Source organism: Notolepis coatsorum (genome assembly GCF_963971535.1).
Source record: "Notolepis coatsorum genome assembly, chromosome: 15".
Classification (NCBI taxonomy): Eukaryota; Metazoa; Chordata; class Actinopteri; order Aulopiformes; family Paralepididae; genus Notolepis; species Notolepis coatsorum.
This window is the reverse complement of record NC_140179.1, coordinates 48,371,310-48,378,791: the sequence shown is the minus strand read 5'-3', so window position 1 is coordinate 48,378,791 and position 7,482 is coordinate 48,371,310. Positions and strand designations below refer to the sequence as shown.

The 7,482-nt window shown below is 40.9% G+C and overlaps 1 pseudogene across 1 annotated transcript in view; it reads right to left on the bottom strand.

Moving 5' to 3' along the window:
- Window positions 1–7,482, bottom strand: part of LOC311242037 (adiponectin receptor protein 2-like) — a 103,346-nt pseudogene that overhangs the window by 9,964 nt on the left and 85,900 nt on the right. The window contains exon 3 of the transcript XR_014620993.1: window positions 2,281–2,487. The product of XR_014620993.1 is annotated as an adiponectin receptor protein 2-like (transcript). The remainder of the gene's footprint in view (window positions 1–2,280; window positions 2,488–7,482) is intronic.

Below are 7,482 nucleotides of genomic sequence, written 5' to 3'. Positions count from 1 at the left end.
AATCCCCTTTTACAGCAATAAAGAGTGAGGTGAACAGACTGAAGCATTATCTCGTCAGATAAAACCGATGATGTATATTATTTATATTGCCGATATTAACAGTTTTCCTTGGGGACATAATTTGCAGTTGAAAAAAGGTAATACATCGCAATATATCGCAATACCACCCTGGTAAATAAGTCATGGACCCCCATTTGAAAAGATGTGGTGCCAGGGACTCAGTCTGAGAAGTAGGCTACCGATCTTTTACTGAACAGTAAAGACTTATACCATCAGTTTTACTGAACAGTATAGACGTATACCATCAGTTTGACTGAACAGTTTAGACTTAGACCATCAGTTTGACTGAACAGTTTAGACTTAGACCATCAGTTTGGGGTTCATTATGGACAATTATGGAGACATATAATGAATGTTTCTCCAGTAGAGAGATCTAACATGCTGCTATGTGTTAAACATTTATGCATAATAACAGCAGTGCATGCAGGCCAGAGGTCAGGCAGGAACAGCCCTGAGCTCAAGTGGTGTTGTTTGACACATCACTCCCTCCTAGTCACTGGAATTGGCCGAGCATGGCTGCTTTTCAGTCGACACGGTTCGGGGGCCTTTATTGGAGGCTTTTATTTTATTTTTATAACCTTTATTTAACATGCAAGGGCCCACATGTGACGATTTGCCCACCGGCACTTTGGCGACCACTAGTGGCTCGGGTGTGCATATTTTGTAATACAATATATATATATCGAATTGAAGGCTTATTTGTTGCCGGTCGATAGCGAAAAATCCGACAAAATCCGTTCAGCGGTTCCCGAGTTACATGCCGGTATTTGAGGCTTGTGCAAAGTACACGGTATTGCGCAAAATACCACCCCCGACTCTTGGAGCTCTAGTTCCGTCAATCATTTGGCGATCTCGAAAATGATTGTGGAGGGTTGTAGCCAATGAGTGTGGCTTTCCAATGATACCCCATCTGGGGATGTATGAATCAGGGATCTAGGTGAAAAACTAACAAGCAAAAACAGGAAGAGAAAAACAGCCGAATTAATTGAAGTCTATGAGAAAACTGAGTTTTTCTTTTGTACACAGTTTACCAAAATCACTCCTAATCACTCATTTCTGAATGGATCTTTATGAAATTTGGACATGTACTATAGCTTCAGGCTATGGATATTTTTAAGCCATACCACCTTCTGGGGAAATACTACCTCTGGACTACTAACTACTACAGAAAAACTACAGAGTTTTTCTACAACTCAAGTTCAGACCTATGTTACTCAATTTCATTAGCACTAAAAGTTAATTCTCACATTCTTCAGAATGTCATCTTTCAAAAGAGACCAGGCTCATGCATGTGCTATAAGTATAAAGTATGTTGTTTTGGTTTGCAAAAAAAGTATGCAGTCCTCAAACTAAAACTAAAACGGCCAATTTTGGGGGCACAGGTTAAGAGGTTAAGGTTTAAAGCGTTTATTTCATAACCTGCATATAAAAACATTACCAACCAACGCTACAAAAGTCGACTTTTACTATTATCCACTTATTAGGTTTCATGCCTACAGACTGTATCCTGTATGGGTGCATCCCTAGTGCTAATGGTAGCGTGACGGAAGCCTGCGCGATACTACTTGTACAGGAGAACACAAGTATGCGAGAAGTACGCGAGAAAGCAGAATGGTTTAAAGGCAGCAGTAGGGCGAGGGGGAAGCCAGTGGAATGCATTATGTCAAGACTTTCACTTCAACTGTGGTCCAGAATAGCTAGACTGCGTGTCGACACACACTTCCGTAAAAGAAAAAGAAAATGCAACAAGATTGAAAATAGGATTATTGTGCTGAATCGTTGAGCCCAACCGAAAATGTTTAATTCAGTACCGACCAACCCGATACGTCGAGCACCACTGATCTAACTTAAAGGTGCTATAGATAAAATTGTTATGTATTGATCCCCCCCCCCCCCCCCCCATGTTGTGTGCATGTATCCTCTCCTACTTCCCATTTCCCCACATGGAATGCACCTGATTGGATAAATTGCATGCTGGTGCTCTAGAGCGACATCTAGTGACCGAATGTCATCTATAAACACCTTTAAATTGTAGTCTGTATGAAGAGAAATGTGCACCACTCAGCAGGCAGTTAAAGTCTGTGTGTGGGAGTGGGATAGTGAGAAAGAAAGAGGGAGAGAGAAAATAAAAAGAGAAAGATTAAGACATGTTTCTGTTCAAAAGTGTGTGTGAGTGTGCGTGTGTGTGTGTGTGTGTGTGTGCGCATGTGTGTTCCGTACCTTGTGGACAAACTCCTCCATCTTCTCCATGGCATGGTGAGCCTGCAGGAGAGGTGTCATCCCCATGAAGCCTTCATCGCTGCTCCTCGCCTCTACTACCTCCTCCTCCTCCTCCTGCTGCTCCTCCTCCTCCTCCTCCTTCCCGGCCACCATTCCTTCTCTCCCTCCATCCTCCTTTCTCCTCCGCTCCTCGCACTCCAGGACGTTCTGCGGGAGAGACGGAAACATTCAGGTTAAAGGGAAAACCAGAGAGGAAAGTATTCACAGATATCGACGGGTCGGGTTCCGTTTTTGAAACAAGCAGGACAAAACACACCGGAATGATGGTGCAGTAAAAGGTCTATAAAGAGCAGCATTATGTTTGTGATCGGTTCCCATGACAGCGTGAGTGATTACTTGGGAGAGGGCTGTTGGGCCAGGCTCAGGCCAAGAACAAGTCTGTAGAGTGCAGGCTTTTAATCTGGCTCAATCAGGCACGGACATCACTGCATGTACGGTCCATTTGCTGTTCCATACACACTCTCACTCACTCACTCACTCACCCGCCCCGACACCCGGTGGAAGGTTAATAAATATAGCATATCGATTGGTTGGAGTCTAGATTGCGTGACCGACTGAGCGGGCTGTAAGTAACATGGTTTTAATCATGTAGCCTGTAGTCAGACCACCAATACTGTAACTGACAGCAAGCGGCGTATCTGAGGGCGAGGCCACGGCGACACACGCTACTCCTTTTAATAACCCTTTCAGGCACCAAGGAAACTATAAAAGAAGGAAGGGTCACCATGCCACGTGGTAGTCATGTCATGTCATGTGAACGCACATCGGTGCCAAGTTGCCAACTATGGAAACGTTCAGTTTGGCCGACATTGAGTTGAATGGGATCATCATCAGCCATCTCCCTGTTAACGACCCGTCATTTAAATGGTTATTATCTCGGATGTCAGAAATGAATCATAGGTAACGTGTTGCATTGTTATCTAGCTAACATTTGATATATTGGTTGATGTATATTTCCTCAGATAGGCAGCTATATTTTGGATTGTAATACAGGCTTCAATTAGAACTGGCACCAAAGTCTGACACCAAGCAGAGCATAGAATGTTGGTATTCTGACGTGATGACCCTTCCTTCTTTTATAGTTACCTTGTCAAGCACAATGTTCTTTATTCTATCTTGGAAGTCTAGAACTCCGTGGCTTTCGATGGCCAGTAGCCAATGCTACTAGGATCAGGAGAAATATAGAGAAAACAACGAAAAGAGGTTTCGCATCCGGCCAGAGGGCAAATGTAACAGTAAAGTGCAATAGTAATATACAATGTACAAGCGATAAAAACGGGGTACAAAATATATACATTAGTACTACTGAGTAATAGTGCTAATCAGATGTACGTAGAGTGTTTTAGTATTAATACATACAGTGATACAGGTATACAGACACTATGGTAGTAAGTCATACTGGCCAGCAGCATAACTAGTAAGAGTAGGTAAGGGATATGAACTAGGGATGTCCGATATCGGCAGTAAAATGTGATATCGGAAAATATCGGTATCGGTTTAAAAACAAAAAAAAACAATAACAATATTTGTTATATATATCCAGTGAAATTATTAGTTACCTGAAATTATTCAGTTTTTTGGACGGGGAAACCCTGCATATATCGGTATCGGTTGATATCGGTATCGGAAATTAAGAGTTGGACAATATCGGAATATCGGTATCGGTAAAAAAGCCAATATCGAGCATCCCTAATATGAACAGATATGTAAAAAAAATATATATATATATATATATATATATATATATATATATATATATATATATACGGTATCATTATTGTACATGCTATCGTACAGAGACTTAGACCATAGGAATAACATTATAATAAGAATTCTTAAATTGGGCGTGGTTCCACTTACATAAAAACAACAACGACTGGTTAGGCTAATCAACTAGCCAACTAAAACAATTCTAAAGACTATTCTTACTGTTGCTACAGCGCACCATGTAGAGCTAGACAGAATAGAGCTACAGTGCACCACGTAGAGCTAGACAGAATAGAGCTACAGCGCACCACGTAGAGCTAGACAGAATAGAGCTACAGTGCACCACGTAGAGCTAGACAGAATAGAGCTACAGCGCACCATGTAGAGCTAGACAGAATAGAGCTACAGTGCACCACGTAGAGCTAGACAGAATAGAGCTACAGCGCACCACGTAGAGCTAGACAGCATAGAGCTACAGCGCACCACGTAGAGCTAGACAGAATAGAGCTACAGCGCACCACGTAGAGCTAGACAGAATAGAGCTACAGTGCACCACGTAGAGCTAGACAGAATAGAGCATAGGTGTCAAACTCACGGCCCGCGGGCCAAATCCGGCCCGCCACGTCATTTGATGTGGCCCCCCAAGAGCTCAGGTAAAAAAAAAAAAAAAAAAAAAAAAAAAATGTACAGCCCAAAATACAAAAAAGATCCAGGCGGAATAGGTAACAAAGGGTTGAAGTAATATTGTCTGAACTGTCAGATGCAAACTGGCTGTGTGACATAACCGAGCATCTCGCTCAATTGAATAAGAAGCTGTAGGGACGCAAACAAGTCCCACCCAAAACTTGACCAATATAGTTGTGAACTGAGACAACCCTTATTTTGTTATTTTTTAGTACAGTTACAGTTGTGTGTTCATGCAGACACATAATAGCAATTTCATTACGAATTGAAAATGGGGGACCCTGATGTAAACAAGTCGAAAGTCTTTCTCTGGTCTGCATCCCCTTAACAATTGTGTGTATTGAGCTGTACTGTACTGTACCCATTCTGCAATCTGTTAATTAAAGTTAATTAAACTATCTTCCATTAGTTGGATGTATGGCCTCTGCAAGGTTGTGTGCAGCCATTTGTTTTTGTAACATCTGCTACATCTGTCCCACGTGTTCTTTGCAGCTCACAGTTGTTAGTTCTGCCCCTCTTGACTGTGACAAAAAGGTTTTGAACAAACTTAATGTCATAGCTTGTATTTGATGATATTCTTCTTTGTTATTTACTTGAATGGTTTGATCATTGATTGGTGGAGTAATATGGGGTTCTGATAAACTAAAATTATTTGTTAAAATAACATAAGCTAACATATATTTTTACATTTATGCAAATTAATATGCAATATGTATAACTTGAATAAGTAATAAATACAGAAACACCATGTTTAACAATATGTAAATGTGTAGCTACATTTATTTTACATTACATTAACATTTATACGGTCTTTGGCCCTTTGAGGGCAACCATTACAACAAGCGTTGCAAGGGCAAGGCTAAGAGAATCATTAAAGACTCCAGTCACCCGAACAACTGCCTCTTTGAACTGCTGCAGTCAGGCAAGCGATACCGGAGTCTCAAGGCGAGCACAGAAAGACTCAGAAGAAGCTTCTATCCCCAGGCCATCAGGCTGCTAAACGAACAATGAATGAACACTACACAACAACAACCACCAAACGCACATAGCACACACATCCACACGCACACACTCACTTTAAACAAACACACTGTAGCACCCACTCCACACACTTTATAGCACACACCCACTTTAAACAAACACACTGTAGCACCCACTCCCCACACTTTATATTTATTGATGAAGGATTGCACTACAACTCGTACACCTTACTGTAAATTGTACCTAAATTGTACCTCATCCCATTTCTGCTTTGCACTAGATAGTACTGTACATTAGTACACTGCATAGTATTGTATATTATATGGTAACTCAGAACATTGTACATATGTCTATACCGAACACTGTGACCTCATTTTCTTCTTCTAAATTACATGATACTATCTTGTCTAGCACAGTCTCTGGAGCGTAACAGTAAGAAGCATTTTGTATGAAAGTATTCTGTACTTCTGTATGACAACTATTAAAGAAACTTGAAAGAAACTTGAAACATAATGCTGATGTGGCCCTCTGTGAAAATGAGTTTGACACCCCTGGAATAGAGCTACAGCGCACCACATAGAGCTAGACAGAATAGAGCTACAGTGCACCACGTAGAGCTAGACAGCATAGAGCTACAGTGCACCACGTAGAGCTAGACAGAATAGAGCTACAGTGCACCACGTAGAGCTAGACAGAATAGAGCTACAGTGCACCACGTAGAGCTAGACAGAATAGAGCTACAGCGCACCACGTAGAGCTAGACAGAATAGAGCTACAGTGCACCATGTAGAGCTAGACAGAATAGAGCACACAATCTAACACGTGTCTTTGAGCCCGTGTGTGTGTGTGTGTGTCTGTGTGTGTTCTGCTACAATGGTTGTCACAGCTGGGAACGGAGGCCCAGATTAATATGCTCAGCAGAGTGTAGTAAACAGTCATTATCATCATCACACACACGTCACACACACACACACTTAGTCACACATTATGCTTGCATGGAAATCGCTTCTCCATTGACCGGTGACAGTTATGGTACCCATCATTGTATCCTATAATGCTACAGTTGGGTTGTCCTCTCTGGCAGAGAGACGTGACTTGCATTGGCATCTGTTTCTGTATAAGGCCATTATTGGTGATCTTCAGAAAAATAAATAAATAACGCACATCCTCCGTTCCTTGGTGCTGAGCCAAACTGTAAAAACAGTAATACATGAAACAAAGCGGGGCTCGCAACTCACTTTTGATGCTCCAAGGTGTTGTAATTGTGACAAAAAATAGCAGATACAACGTTTCGACCCTTCCGGTCTTTTTCAAGTATTCACAATAGAAAATTGCATCTTTTTTATACAGGAACGTTTATTTACTTGTATGCATGAACATAACCTTGTTTTTGTTACAGCCTCCCACCCCCCCCCTTCCCACAAAAGGCCTTTGCTTTTTGGACAGGCTGCTTTTGTATAATAATTTGTTCTTAATTGCTTGCCTGGATAAATAAAGGTTAAATAAAAAAATTTAAATAAAAACTTCACCAGTCTGTAGTTGTTTTTACATATTTTAAATGTTTAATTGATTGACGTTCTGTTTCTATATCGTTTTCTTTTTTGTATTTATTATGTTTTGTATTTCTTTTGTAAATGAGTTTGCTCTCAATGATCCTTTGAGATTAAGTAAAGATTAAATGAATGAATGAATGAATGAATGAATGAATGAATGAATGAATGAATGAATGAATGAATGAATGAATGAATGAATGGATGAATGAATGAATGG